Raw genomic sequence first — 17,077 nt, 5'->3', positions numbered from 1 at the left:
TGCCATGATACCACATGCCAATGAGCACATACACTTCCCCCAAACGCAAGAGGAGTTGGCCAGCAATATGCGTCTCCTCCACCGTGTGGCAGACTACCTGGAGGTACTGGGTGAAACAGACTGCACACACATACACATCAAGTCACCACCCCATGAGCAGGGTAGGCACTACATAAATCACAAGGGATTCCCCTCCATCAACTGCCAGGTCGTGTGCAATGCCCAGGGCATTATCACGGATGTGTGTGCCGACAGTCCTGGAAGCTATCACGACTCCCACATCTGGCATGCCTCACAGCTGCAGTAGGTATTTGCCAGGGGGTACATCCCATATGGCCACCTGGTGGGGGATGCTGGCTATGCACTGGAACCGTGGATGATGACACCCATCAAAAATGTACACACAGCCATGCAAGAACGCCATAATGAGGCACACGCAGAAACCAGAATCATCATAGAGCGCATGTTTGGGATGCTGAAATCATAGATCCGTTGCTTGGACATATCTGGTGGAGCCTTGCAGTACTCTCCAGGAACATGTGCCCACATCTTTATAGTATGTGCCATGCTACACAATATGATCCTGTGGAAATAGTTGCAGCAGGGGCAGAATGGTGAAGGCTCTCACAGCCCACCACCATTGCCAAGGAACCCACAGGCACAGGGAGGGGGGCTCAGAACACGAACACCCTGTGCTAGTCCCAGTAGGCAGATGGAGGCATGCCCAGTATGCCTATGCCTTGGCAAAGAGGGAACGTATAGCACACACACTGACAGTGTAGGCACTCATGGACTGACACCCTTCTCCATCTGCACACACAGCAAACATGGATGGCACAAACACACGACCACCTGTAAATTGTCATGTATATGTAGTCTACTGTGTGCATCCTACATAGGCAGCCTTCAACTATTGTACACACAACCATCATTGGCACAAGGTAAGTCAATAACTGAACAGTATATTAAGCTATCAACATGTGTCCATACTGTATGTACAGGTTCATAGATACATAGGTAGGTACATGGCCAACCGCCGAGGCCACTCATAAGCATAGACAAAACGTGTCTGCTGTCACCACCCCATCGATCAACTAAGTGTCCCTTTGTGGAGCAGAGCCACTTGCGGGATCCCTGGGGTGTAGCTACTGTTCATCACCCACTCTGCAAGGATCCCCCGGAGTGTTAGTGAGGGGTTTTGTATAATGTAATCAGGGATGTGTTTCCAAATAATGGGGAGTATCCCTGACAGGAATCCTCACAGATTTGTACATGTTACATAGTATACCTTAAGCACAGCTTGCATATATAGGTAGTTCTCCACAGAATAATAAACATGTAGAACACACAACTGCTGAAATGTGCGTTCATCACCCTTGCACTACCAGTGCCTGTCTGAGAGGTCACATATCACTGCCAGGATTAGAACACGCAACCATGTACACATTCATCACAATAACATACCACTAAGCTGCCTGAGATGTACCAATGGCAGTCGTGTATACTGACAGAATAAAGCACAAAAGGTAGGAATGTGTTGAAATAGGACAAACCGGCATGTACACAATGAAAGGTATATGTTTTATATATGTATATATATATATATATATATACACACACACACAATTATATATATGTATATATATATATATATATATATATATATATATATATAAAGAGAGAGAGAGAGAGAGAGATAGGTCTATATATGGGGATATACATATATATGTAGATATATAGATAGGTTAACAACATCTACATAACCATGGAGGTACATATAAATGGGATACCTACCACATACCGACTGCTTTACATACCGACGCACGTAATCCCGAGGCTTAAGGTCCGAAATAACACGTACCGAAACACTAGATGCACGAGGTGTAATCTCACGATGTTAATGGACAGTTAGTCAGTGCTTCTGGTGTTGCAATTTGGGTAGGTTACTGTGTGTATGTGTGTTTCTTCGGGCTGTAGTGTGTGTAAGTGTGTGTTCTGTGTGTGGTGTGTGTTGTTGGGGGACTGTAATATGTGGTTGTGGGTTAGCTTTGTGCATCTGTTTGCACAACCTAGGATGTAGAATATTAAAGTAGTGGGTGGTGTGCGGGGCGCAGACACCTACATGGGGTGTGTAGGGGGGCTTGGCCACCTGCTCATACATAGTGTAAGATGGTTTGTTTGGATGTGTTAGATAGCAGTATGTCTGTGTGTGCATGTGTATGTTCCATGTTCATGTGACCTTTGCGAGTTACTGTCAATGTTGGTAATGTGGGGTATGGGAGTCTGTTCCCAGGACTGTGTGCGTTGGAACACTGTGGTTTCAGAATTCCATAGGTCTCCCATATACAGCGGTTGAAGTGTTCACATATGTGTATAACATAGACCATAGCAATCACACATTCCGCCACTACCAACCTTTATGAACAAAGGATATGGAGAGTATATCAGCCAATGATAGTGTTACCACCTGTTCCACTTTGTGAGGGACACTCCCACTTTGGGTGGTTGTGTCCTGACCAAATATATTAAACGTGGCAAATGCCCTGGGATTGTAGGACATAATTATGTCCCATATGTACTGTAATAGTTGCATACAATAGTTATTTCTGTATCTAAAGTACCTACATGGTACAGGAAACAGGATAAGCTACTAAACTGCTACAAGAATAAGCTTATAATTAGGCAAGAAAGGAAAGTTCTATCCCTTGTACTGATCGTGGGTTTGTGTCGGCCTGTAAAATCAGATGTGTGTCCTGAAAAAGACCCACTATGGACATATGAAAAGGTGGCAACCCTAGCCAAAGAGGGCCAGTCACCAACACAACTACGATGACTGCAAATACCTATGACAGAAATACACAGCTATCATGTAGCTATACGTTATTACATTCAGATGTATTACCGAAGGGATTCAAGGACTACCATCACCTGCATGCTATACAGGAACCACATAACAGTGCCTTAATGAATCAGCCTGCAATTACCATTGTATTAGTCCACAAAAATATAGGTGTTCAAATAGGGAAGGAACCCTCATGCACATACCGATTATGTATAAAAGCAGTTCCTACACACCTGCATTTGCTATGCACACCCACCAACATCACCCCCACACCCAAACATATTACAATACAAACTGTAATAACATCACAAATCATTCACACACTGTATGACATCTGCAGAAGTCTTAACATACTTTGTCAGAGACACACTAACATGGCCCTAAGTGAAATAGAGGCTGTTATACAATGGAACACCTGCTGATGTAATATGGTTTGTTTGCACTAATCCCATTTCAGAGGGTTGTGCATACACTGGGATGTGTTAGCAATTAGTGAGTAACAGCACAGTATGCTACACTTGTACATCAAATCAAGAATGTCTGGCGAGCACACTGTACACCACATAACAGTTCATGCATAGCCATATGGCCTTGAGCTGGCCAAACATCCTTGCCAGACGTAAACATCTGCAGAAGTATCAGGTACAAACAAAACCTGCATAAATATGACTGTTCTGAAATATAACAGCTGTACTCACATGTAGAACTAAATTGTCTAGCCATTACACACAGTCTACGGGAGTCATGAAGCTAATATATCTCTGTGTGTCTCCATATAGCTGTTGAAATATACTGCAATAACACATCTTGGCCGTCTCCCTCGAAAGTAAGGCAATCAGACAACAACTAAAAGAGTACTAACTTATACACCACTGTTGCCATGGTATCGGGTAATGGAGTAGCTGCACAGCTGATGTGCATCCAGTTAACTACATTGGAACAGCAATTGGTGGACAGGATACCACATGCTATTGATATGTAACTAGAAAAGGATGTATCATCACACATTCAAACCATCCGTATATACCAGCGGAACATTACAAATAACATTGAAACATAAACTGAAAAGGATTGAATCAACTGTTAACAATACGTCGGGTTACTAATAAGGTATGTAGAACAGTCAGTATGTCTGTGTATGTAGTACTATTCTGTAGTATTTAAAGTGCATGCAATCCATATAGTGGAAACAGTTATCTTGTAGTGATGTATTGTTGAGCATAGTCACGCTTGTAGTATTTGTGTGTACTGCTGTAGATCACAAGGCAAACACCGCATACACCACAAGGGATGCTATATAAGAGCTTTGAACAGAAATACTCCTCACCAGCCGACGTCAGTGACAGGGTTGGTCCAACAAGTATGTGCTATAACAGGGGATAGTATATGTTGATATATTGTAACTGTAGCCATATGTATGGGTGTAATACAGAGAATAACATATGGAAGGCTGGGCCACTGTGCAAGTATGTTTTGCATTGTGGGATATTGTGCCAATAACTGTGTAATGTACAGTATTGTAGGCAGATATGTATTACAAGCTACATAGCATTACTGTAATGGTAAGCAAACATTAGTTATGTCAATTGACATTTACAATACACAATAACAGGATACATATGTCTTTTAGTGAGCCGACAGTTTATCAGCATGATAGCAAAGTAAAATGGAAGAGCTATTTGACAATCCATGCACATAAGACATGTAATATGTGCAAAGGTAGGTACTAGGCTGTCTTACCAAGAGTATCTGTAAGCCTAGCTAGCGTGTGTTGTCTTTCGCCACCCCCATGGGTTGGTTCCCCTGTGCCTCTCAATGGCAAAGCCAATAGTTCCTCATGCCTCTGTCCAGCAGAGCCACTGCAGTGATCCCCGGGTACATGTCTGTCTCCCATCCACACTGCAATGTTTCCCTTGAAGAGTGCTCGTGAGGGGCCCTGCCTGATTTACATTGGAATCACGTTCCAAAGCATAGGGAGTGTCTGGGTGAGGAATCTATCCATTCAGCATGTCTTACTCATCGTTGTGGTTAGGTGTATATCCCTAGAGCATGTGGCTATCAGGGGCTTCTGTTTAGGTGAAGCATATCCAGCAATACAGGGTTGGACATGGGCCATGTATGTCAAACAGAGATCACCTGTGAGTATGCAGTATGCAATTGAGTACAGCTGGAGTTTTGCAGGTTGGGCTGCATAGGTCATCTGTTTGAGGTCAGTAATCCTCTTGGTGTGGTACTGGTGTGGTCTTCCAATCTGTTGCAGTCGTCTTGTAAGGTGTATCCCAAATGAGGTGTTGTATCCTTTAATGAGTCTGATATGACATGTGTAGAGTCACAATGGCCCCTCTGATCTGGATGCGAACCCATTAGAGATTAGGGGGGCCATGTAAAAGGATATTCTAACCACCTTGTCATTATGGGTATTGAAGGAGAGATTGTTATCTACTGGTGTTTCCGGATCCCGTAATACCTTTTTTGTATGTAGGGGACTAGCACCTATGTGGTAGTCAGCGGGTAATTAGTTATATCCAAAGGGGATGATTATGCACTTTTAGGCATTCAGCTTGATGATATGATATTAACACCAGGTATCTGTCTCAGTGCGACCCTTCTAGAGGGTGTCTGTAACAGCTGGGGAAACAATTATGTCCCCTAGTTTGCAGTCGTCTGCATACCTTTTCAGCCAAAGCCCTCCTGTGCTTATCTGTACATCAGAGAAGTATATACCGAACATGAGGGGTCCTAGGACTGAGCCCTGACGGACAGCAGTTGTAACTGGTATACAGTCGGACCTAGGGTATGCAACTCCTACTGTGTGTGCTCTGTCCATGGGCCACTTTGCAAATCATCACATGATGTAGGGGTTAATGTTCAGGCGGATGGGTATGTTGATAATACCAGAAGGAGGAATGGTGTTGAAAACCTATGAGAGATCTAGGTAGGCTTTGTGGACCTCCTTACCCTCATCTAATGCCTTGGTAACTGTATCTAAGAAGCCCACCAGGTTTAGAAGGCATGGTCCAGCCTTAAGAATGCCACACAGGGAGGGGTCAAAGGTTGGGAGGTACCCAATGTCTCTGACAGTGATCCATGATGTGCACCATAGCCTTGCAGACAAGGCTAGACAGGTCTATAGGGAAATAGGCCCCATGGTCCATTGTGGCGCCACCTTTGTGGAGTGGGATAACTGTTGCTGTGCACCATTCAGGGGGCACTATGCCTGATGTGAGGCTATTATTGAACGTGGTGCGTAGGTGAGGAGACAGTACGATCTGAAGTTCGTGTAAAATGCAGCCTGGGATGTTTTCCAGTCCCATGGATGCTGTGATATTGCCTATAGAGTGTGCAGCTTTGAGGGGGATCTGCCAGGATGTTGCAATATCCATTGCTTCTGTCATGTTCATGCCTTTGTGTTGTAACTCAGAGCAGACTTGGTTGTTGACATCAAGGCTCTGTGGTTGTTGGTATTAGTTGCATTAAAGTTTTCATAGCTAGCTTTGGAGGATCGTATAGGGGATCTCACCTTCTTACTGAGGCTGGCCAGGGATCTCCTCCATGCATGGTATTGCACTCTCATTTGCAACAGTGTCTTCCTCCTGTAGTACAATATGTTTATGGCAGAGGACCACCAGATTGGTTTAGTTAGTTATGAGTATAGCATCCGGGTTCTGTTTGGGATAGCACAAGCCATGCACTCCTGTAAGTGCTTATAGAATGTATTTGTGTAGGATTCAGCAGTTGTAACAATTCTGTCCATCTGCATGGGTGTCATGATGTCCACCACGTCTGCCTTAAGAAGCATGTAGTTGGCCTTGTAGACATATTATACTGTGGTTCACTTAATGGGGGATAGATGCGGGATGTGGATATCAGCAGTGTTCAGCACATGGTCTGATCGGAGCAACAAGGAGTTGGCTTCATGTGTGGAGCACCAGTTACTCATGTTGGTAATGACTAGGTCTAGGATATTGTTGCCCCTGATGAGTGTGTGGATATGTTGAGTCAGGGCATTGGTGTTTATGAATTCTAGAAACCGTTGAGCTAATGTGTTGGCACACAAGTATTTTTCCCAGTTAATGGTGGGGTAGATACAGTGAGGCTTATGTGATGAGTGTGGTGTTGTGCGACTGTGTACCTTCTCCACATGACAATCAGGCTCAGGCTTGGTTGGAGAGACCTTTACCTCCAGTTTGGCTAGATGAGTGCATCTCTCACAGGTTGTAGTGTTGGGTAATAGGTGGAGAGGCTTGTCTGTGTACATGAGGTAATGTGTACATTGCCTCAAGATGTCCAGATTCATCAGATAGACAGGTGAGAACACTGGCAGTTGACTCTTGGACATGCCTGAATTTAGAACTACATTCACCTAGATAAGTGAGGAAAGTGAGTACAACAGCTACATTACTCTACGCAAGTGAGAAAATTATGTACAAAACCTGTACACCCTTAACTGTAGGTGATATGGAAGACTGAGTGCTATAGTAATCATTAGCTTACATACTGTTTACAAGTCCTGAACAAGTGCTTAGCATGAATAAGCAATCCAGATAGGGTCTTGGATAATATAAATACATGGCCCTTCCCCCCAAAAGGTACACAAGCATATATCCAAGTACACCACAGGGCCCCTGTACCCACAACTATGCAGGTACAAGCTGCACTCAGTCTGCATGTGACCTGCCCACATCACAGGTTGTATCATACACATATAGCAAAACAAGATGCTCTCCACATACACATCATGTAAAACATAGCTCCATGTCAGGTTGTGTACACACTGAATGGTGCACACCAACAGGTATCACAACCCAGCAAAGGAGGAGACACCACTGATAATGGGAAGCACTGCACTATTACTCTGCTGAGTCTGGTCTGGAAGGCCATGAACCTTGATCACTTAAGTGATGTCAGCAGTACAGATGTAGATGACAGTATGGTTGATATCACACTGCATATCATAACCTTGCCAGGTCATAGGACATCATCACCCATACTGTGTACCACCTACACTAGGTATACTAGAAGTACATTCCTATGTCACAGGAGTGTTTAGCAACAGGACTGCTGGCAGAAACAACACTACAGAAGGTGTCTGAATAATACCTGATCATCACACCAGTGGCAGCTGCAGTATGTCAGGGTTAATGAATTCTATTCCCCCTCATTGTAGTCCATACCTCACAGACAAACAGAAGGCAACTGCCTATTGAAGTATGTGAATGACTATGACCTCGGAGCAATAGCTGACTTGCATTGTCACCCCTATGTTACTAACCCTGTATCCATGAACTACCTCCTAGGCAGCAGTCATCATAATGGACACTTGTGTGTGAGGGATGCAGCTGGGCAGTTGTCATTCCTGTGATAGCTACTTCACCACACCCATCAGGGAGTCATATGTGGCAACCCTAATAATAATAGGGTGCCATTCATGAATATAGAGATCATTGTCCAGCCATACAGACCACTCAAGTGACCCATAGCAGATCACATATTTCCTTTAAGGGGTATTGGCCATGTGCAGATGGCCTACACCAGCCTTCCCAATCCCCATCTCCACTATGTAGGATAATGCATACCCTGAATAAATCCATGTCCAACCCAGTGATGTCGGACATGCTACACGTACTCATCCTGATCTCGAACACATACTTCATGGACATCCACCTACCACATGCTGGACAGATCCTTGTCCCATACACTTGACAGAGTCCTTCCATACTATGCATTCCTGTCCATCAAAGCTGCACATCGCTCCCCTCTCAGACATAGTGTGATGACCGTATGGTAATGCATGGTATATGTATCATTAACCCTGTGGATCAGTAATGTGGCATTGCTCCACCTGGCCCCACAGACCCGCCTGTCAGCTACTGCCAGGTAATCTTTCATCCTAGATGCATACATGGCCCATGCATACAGCCCACTAGTTGACTTTGACTGTACATGCCATAGTTGATATCCATCCCTGCAAATACCATCTGGCTAGCCAGTGTCCCATGTGTATCACTTGTGCAATACAGGTGATACATGGCAGGATGTTGAATCACTGTACAGTGCCATGTAGATGTATATGGCAGAATGCATACATGTAAAACCTTATGTGAGCATGTCTGCAGGGTCACAGGTCATGTCTGTTAAGGCAGTGTAAGTCCTTATATGTGACATATGCACTGCATCAAGGTCGACTGCATTAATGTGGACACATCCAGCCATGTGCTGCTAGGTATGAACACCAGTACAGGCAAACAGACATGCCCACATCAAGACAGCAACCACATGGAGTATGAGCAATGTAATCAGGTGACACACACACACACACACGTATATGGTGATAATATCTACTGAACATTGGGTGTCACATGTGTGTGACACAGACACGTCAGTGTCATGTAGGTTTGCAAATACAACTATTTAAATTGAAGTAATGTGATACACATGTATGTTCAGCTGTAGTTCTGTATGTCTCTGAGGTACTGTGACCTGTCTCCATCATTATGTCTTCCAGGTATGCTGCGTGCAAGGCTTCCCCCTTTTACACGCTTGGAGGATGAGGCCCTCATCCCATACCTACTCGATAATCACAGCATCCTGTTCAGCCATGTGCCACAGGATGCACAGCAGTGGGATGTCTTGTGGATGGAACTTCGCAGGAGAGTTAATGATGTGGGTGGCTACAACCGCACATACCAGCAGGTGCACAGACACTGTACAGATCTCATTAGATGGGCAAAACAGCGTGCAAATGCAATCGCCAGGGAACAAGGTGCAACAGGTGGTGGACCACCAACCCAGCCCCCACTTACACATACCAAGGAGCTACTGGCCAACCTGGGGACACCTGAAAAACCACATCCACAAGCCTTAGCCGATATTGTGGAGGTGGGTGTCTCTCAATCACTGAGCCTGGAGTTGCCTGGTAAGTCAGTACTGCACCTATAACAATTATATTCCATATAGCTGCATGTGTCACTGTACAATATGTAATGTAACATCATATGCAAGGCATTTATACACACATGCTGCATAATATAGTATGCTACTCTGTGTATACACACATGTGCATACACCATAATATAGTCTAATGTACTGGTATATGTGTTATGCACATTGCTCCCTGTAGCCTTTATACAGGGGTGAATTATGCTTATAATGCTGTGTTACTCCTATTTAGGTACCTCTGGCATTCTGTGTCGACAGCAGCCCATTGCAGGTGAGAGTGTTATTATTTATCAGGAACCATAATGCACAAATTTATCTTCCATGTGGCCATTCATAACATGTACACATAATGTATGGTCCTGTCACAATATACAGGTCGGACTTGCAATGTATCACAATGACTATCCATGTGCCACACTTGCAAACTATGTGAATCATCTCACCTACATGAATCCTCACAAACTTTATTGCCAGATGTGTTGACAGCTGTGCACACAATGGTGGAGGTGCTGTTCACTTTAGGAACATACAACAGATCTGATCTACACATGTGTGGAATACAAACAGTACTACACAGTGGCCTGGAGTATGGCCAGCTCACAGGTTTCACCGGTGTGGATCATGGCCCTGCTATGAATGTCACACAATGTGATGTGCTATCTTGACATGTCCATGACATCTATTGGCCTGGCTGCTACACTGCCTACCTAACCTGAAAACATATCCCACATACCACCCTTTATGTGCATAACCCTGTTGTCAGTGGAGCATATATGTCATATGGGACAACACAGACATGTGAAATAGATGCCCATCACTATAATTTGGACAACACATGTACACACATGGCATGGAAGTTGGCCAGAGACATGGAGCAACACACACACTAGAAGTGTTGTGCTTGTGTGTACACCATGTGGTACAATGGCTAAACATGGTTTGGCCATGGCCTTTATATAATGGTCATAATGTAGATGTGGAGCGCTAGACATCCTACAGGCCTGTGCACATCTTGTGTAGGCGTAACATCAATCCACCACATAGGATGTGTTGAACATCTTGAGGGTGTTGCAACATGACAGCAGTTACCTGTACAGTATCCACATCAGGCCACAGATACAGTACATTCCTGTTGCTGGTGATGGACATAAATGTCATACTAGCTCCTCGTGTGTGTGTGTGTGTGTGTGTGTGTGTGTGTGTGTGTGTGTGTGTGTGTGTGTGTGTGTGTGTGTGTGTGTGTGTGTGTGTGTGTGTGTGTGTGTGTGTGTGTGTGTGTGGTACACAGATGTCATGTGGGACATGGTGTAACGATGTGTTGCCATGTCTGCCCATAGTTGCCAGGATGCAGCAATATGGTTGCAGATGTGCAGGGGTGACATCCGTATACCCATCAGTGACCTGTGTCACAACTTCCACATCATGGTTTAGTGTGTATACACCTCAGTGACGTGGGTCACATTCCACAGTATATATGTACTGTATCTGAACACAGTCATGGCTATGAACCCTGTCTGTAACTCACACTGTATAGCACTAGAGACTCCTCATGATTCCCTGCAATGGCCATGCACATCAGCTAAATTTGCAGTATATCTGTAGGGTGGACAGACAACACTGAATTGGTACATCATTGCCCCACTGTATATTCGACAAGACGCCATTGTGTTAATTGTCATTGCACACGTCAGCAGATCACATGTCATACTACATGTGATTATCAAGGTCATATGCCACACATCAGGCAGGTGTACTGTTAACCTGTACTGGTCCACATGGTGTAACACAGGGATGTATCCTAACCACTACTATGATTGTGTAATTTGCATGCCATCTGCTATCACACATGCATGCTGTCTGCAACCTAGGGATGTATGAAAACTACCACTATTACTGTCTGCGTTGCATGCCGTCTGCCATATCACATGCTTGTTGCATGCCTTCTGTCATATCACATGTGTGTGTGTGTCTATTGTATAGATTGTAATGTACAGTTGTTGTCTGCCCTCACAGGTGATGTAGGTGCATTGCCCTCCTGTGGTACAACAGATGTTAGTGTCCCCACAGACTCTAGTAGTGATGATGAACATATGATTGGGTTACAGGCAGAGTTGTCAGGGGCTGAAACTGTGCCATTGGTTGCCATTCCATCTATATCCACCTCATCCCTGCACACAGATCCCATACCTGCACATACCCCATCACCAGTGGCCATAGAGGAAGGACAGTTAGCGCATGGTAGCTAGGAACAGGAAAGTGTGGGGGCTATGGAAGGAGTGCCTGCACACCATGGTGTCAGCCAAACTACTAGTGGTGCCTCACACAGGCACGTGGCCAGTGCTGCTCGTAGGAGGACCTCTGGCCAACATGCTCCTGCACGACACAGCACAGCAGCTGGTGTCACCAGAAGCATGTTTCAGGCTGTAATGGAGGCACAGGCACATACTGAATGGTGCAACAGAGAAGATCAGAGGCTACAGAGAGCTGCTGCCCATTCTTTAAACAACAGCATCCAGGCAATGGTAAATGCTCAACAGCAGATTGCTGATGCTTTGGATAGACGGTTGGGTGACATGGTTGGAATCCTTGACCGTGGCATGACAATCTGCGAGCATGAGCTGTCTGTGTTGGAACATCTGGTAGGAGTGAGGCGTCGGGCACGTGGACATAGGCCTGCTACATCACCTGTGTCAGGTCTACATGTACGAGTTACCTCACATGCCCGCTCCCATAGTGGCGGTAGCAGCAGCAGTGCATCTGGTGCTGTGCTGTCCACACAATGACACAGCAGGCCACGTGCACGTGGCCTGGGACGGTCCTAACAGGGACACGGTTCCAGTGGACTAGTGACATCAGACAGTACCCAATCTCCACCTTTGTCTGGTAGTGCCCGTGCAACCCCTGGCAGGCACAGGTCACATGTCCATGGCCGGACACCGTAAACTGTAAAACCTCGCCTATACAGTCTGCAGCTGTCAATAATACCCCTGTGTAGGCCAGACACATGGGAAAACTGTGTGCAGACATACACGCACACACTGGACACATATATAGGGCACCACAACACACACATGCATAACATCCACACACGCCCAATTAGATCAAAGGCCCAAACCCACACACATGATGTCATCCAATGGTGCAGCCTAGGCCTCTGGCAAACATTACCACCCTGTGCATATGATGATGCCTGTGCTGCATCCCTTGACATCCACACCATCAGTGCAGGGACATGCTCATATGGTCTGATGCACAGGGTGAACAGACTAGGATGATATGTGTAGTTTACAAATACTGATGACTGTTGACAGTCAGCAGATATACTATGTAGTATAGGTGTACAATACTGTTAACAGTATGTGTCTATTGTAACAACAGTGCAGCCTAGGCCACCAGCAAACATTAACACCCTGTGCATATGATGATGCCTGTCCACATCCCTGACATCCACACCATTGGTGCAGGGACATGCTCATATGGTCTGATGCACAGGGTGAACAGACTAGGATGATATGTGTAGTTTACAAATGTTGAGGACTGTTGACAGTCAGCAGATATACCATGTAGTACAGGTGTATGTAGAATATGAACAGTCAAAGCATGTGTTTGAGGGAATTGAGTATGTGACAGTCTGTATGTATTAAAACATTGTTTACTATGAACTTTGAATGAACTCTGAGCAACAAGAAAATGCTGAAAAGCAAGAGTCTGCCTAAAAGCAAGAAATGTGCCTTTTATGGAAATGCATCCAATTTTCCTTCTTTGCCCAGTGATATGATGATGTGAATTGTCTTATGTTTACGGTTAAACCTTTGATTGGTTAATTGCCCTGTATAATGGTCTAATTGGTTCATTTTTATATTTTTGTACTGTCAGCAATATCACCAGTATATAAGCTTGTTTATTCCTTTGTTCTGAAAGTCTCCATGGTACTTTCCATGAGGCTCCTGCACGGGTGTACTGTAGTTAATAAAAAACACTGAAAGAGAGAAAGAACTATATTTGTCTTCATTTTCCAAGTGTTGTGAAACGTAACAATTGGTGCCGTGACTCTGATCAGAATTGGAAACAAGCTGCAGCGGTCAGGAAGTGGAAAAATACTGCTAATGAAAGGGCCCAAAACAGATTTTTCTGTTTTTGCAGTGTTTCTTTCATCTCTCTGCCTGTCTGCTTTAAAGATTTAAAAAAAATATTTTTTTTTGCAGAACAGAAGTTATCATTTCTCTCATTCAGTTGTTTTAAGGTAAGTGGCATGCATTTTTTCTCTGCTATTAAGTGTGCAGTATGAGAGTGGGGTAATACAGAAATACTGGTGTCATAAGTATGAAAGGAGGAATGATAGTGGGGTAAAAAAACATTTATATATAGCCTTAGCTAAACCTGTGTTAAACAAGTATAGCTTATTGAGTGAAAATGGGAGTGAGTGCGGGAAAAATAAATGAGCCAAAAAGAGGTACACCAGCTGGTTATATGTTTTATTGTGTGTCCTGGGACAGTTGTATGTATTTAAAGCAGTGGATCGCCCTAACTAAAAATGATGGTAACCTTGCCTTTCCTGAAAATGGTAGTTTTAGTAAAGATATATTGATTAATTTGCAAATGAAGTTAGAAAAGAAAGGAAGATTATCAGGGTTGTGTTGGGCAGCATTTAATGATTGGATGTGTGAAGCTAAAGAAAGGGAAAAGGATTTGGTCATCAGTAGTCTTAAAGATAATCAAAAGAAACTAAAAGTGCAGATAAATGAATTGTGACATACTGCGATTAATCTAGATGTAGCAAACGGAAAACGTTTAAAGGAACCGCCCTTTAAAGGATTATATCCTGTACAAGAATTAAATAAATTACAAATAACTGAATCATCTAAGGATGATAACCCCTGGTTTCCCCCACCCCCTACAGCTCCTCCACCATTATATCAGCCCTCCCAAGTTCAAGACGGAGCAGTAAGCTCTACGCAGAGGGCGGATGCCAGCGGGGAGAAGAACAGACTGCACTCGAGTCTGTAAGCGGAACTCAGGCAATGGGAAATCAGCCTAGTAGACCACTTATAGAACGTCCTGACCAAACAGAAACCCCTAGCAAGTCATCACCTAGATTAACCTGCTCAAAGACAAAAAAACATAAAAGAAAGGCACAAATGCTTTTTGATCCTAGGCCTAGCCAGTCGAAAAAATATTATAATAAGAAAGCCGTATATTTACACAAGGGTAAGATTTACAAACAATGTCCAATTATAATTGAAGACAAAGACGATTACAGTGGACTGGACAAATCAAACCCGGACTCTGACTCTGAATCGGCACCAGCCCATCAGATGAAGAGAGAATATTTCCATTGAGAGGAGTCCCGAATCCAGCCCATGCTAGAGATGCAGGGCAACCGGCCACAGTAGTAGTGCCTAGGGTGTGGTTGGCAGTTGATTTTCAAGCCATTACCAAATCCCTTCCGCCTATTCGCAATAACCCAGCGAAGTTTCAACGCGTACTGGCAGGACATATCTGTTTGCAAAATCCTACCATAGAAGAGGTTAGAGCTGTCCTCCAATATGCTGTACCAGCCGATCTTATGAAACGTATCTGGGATCATGCTAATGTTCCTACACCAATACCAAAGCACAATATGCAAGGGGAAAATGGATTTGAAATGGTTAGACAATGTATAGTTGATTCTATCACTGTAATTGTACCATCTACCCCCAACTGGTCGAAAATCAAATCAATCATACAGAAAGAGGATGAGCCTATAGACGAATACTTAAATCGATTCACTGAAGCCTTTGAGGCATATTCTGGGTACCCTGAACCCACCGAAGAACCAGCACAAAGTGGACTGTCAGCTGCCTTTGTGGATGGGCTATGCCCTCAAGTAAGGGACAAGTTAAAAGAAATATGTTTAAATTGGCCTAGTTTGGGCCTGCATGAGTTAGTCCAACAGGTACAATACCTCTCTGACCATTTAGCTAAAGAACAGAAAGATTTACAGGAGAAATTAGTAAAAGCACAAATACAAATGTGTAATGTTTTTGGTCAACGGGGTAGAGGGCGAGGAAGGGGAAGAGGGAGGGGTGGACGCCAAGGACCTGGAAATCAGAATAGACAAAATTGGCAGGGGACACAATCTGCTCCACCCCAAAATTCTAGTAATCAGATGGAATGTTTCAACTGTGGCCAATCAGGCCATTGGAAAAATGAATGCCCATATTTGGCTGAGCAACCAGCACCATACACAGATACGTCACAACAATGGAATTCTAGCTGGACACCATCCAATTGGCAGCAACCTCAATGAAGGTTTCCTGAACAGAAACAACAGCAATTGTGTCCTTTTATTCCTGTGGATCAGGATGGACCGCATGTAATGTTACTGGTTAAAAATAAACCCTATCCGTTTTTAATTGCAACTAAATTCATATTAGCTGGCAAAACAGCCATGACTGTTCCCCTTTCTGACAAAATAACTAGAAGGGTGGGTGTCTCTGGTATACCTATTGAATACTCCGAAACTATTCCAGTCCCAGTTATCTTGGGACCTTTACAGGATATCCATGCATTCCTGGTAGGACCTTCAGCACTGTTAAATCTTTTGGGGAGAGATTTGCTTTGCAAAATGGAGGCTACCATTTTTTGCACAGCAGATGGAGTCTATCTCCAAGTACCTTCAGACCAACAAGATAGTACCCTAGCAGCTCTGGATGACTCAGCCATTTTACAGGTGATGTGTATCCAGCCACATTCTAGCAGAGATGAATATTTACATTCCCTACCCTCTCACTTGTGGACTACTCATGACAATGATGTAGGAATTTTGACCTCAGCTACTCCTGTTAAAATAACCCTAAAACCAGGAGCAAAGTTATCGCGAGTGCCTCAATACTCTTTGACAACTGAGGCTATATCTGGTATTGCCCCTGTTATTTCTGCATTGGAACGACAAGGAATCATAGTACCTACCACAAGTCCATGTAATACCCTAATATTACCGGTGAAGAAACCCAGAAAACCAGCTTACAGATTCGTGCAAGACTTGCTGGAAGTTAATAAAGCTGTTTTGCCCGTCTTCCCGATTGTACCAAACCCAGCTACTATTCTAAGCTGTATCCCACCTACTGCAAAATGTTTCATAGTGATAGATATCTCGTCAGCTTTTTTCTCTATTCCAGTGCATCCTGATAGTCAGTATTTATTTGCATTTACCTATAGGGGCCAACAGTATACTTGGACTCCATTGTCCCAGCGATATGTAGACTCCCCAACCTTATTCTCTAGAGAGATGCATAGACAGTTGGATCTCCAACT

This window comes from Protopterus annectens, chromosome 1.part1 (genome assembly GCF_019279795.1).
Source record: "Protopterus annectens isolate FY-2018-M chromosome 1.part1, PAN1.0, whole genome shotgun sequence".
In the NCBI taxonomy this organism is placed as follows: domain Eukaryota; kingdom Metazoa; phylum Chordata; order Ceratodontiformes; family Protopteridae; genus Protopterus; species Protopterus annectens.
The sequence above is the reverse complement of the archived record's forward strand: the minus strand, read 5'-3'. Positions refer to the sequence as shown.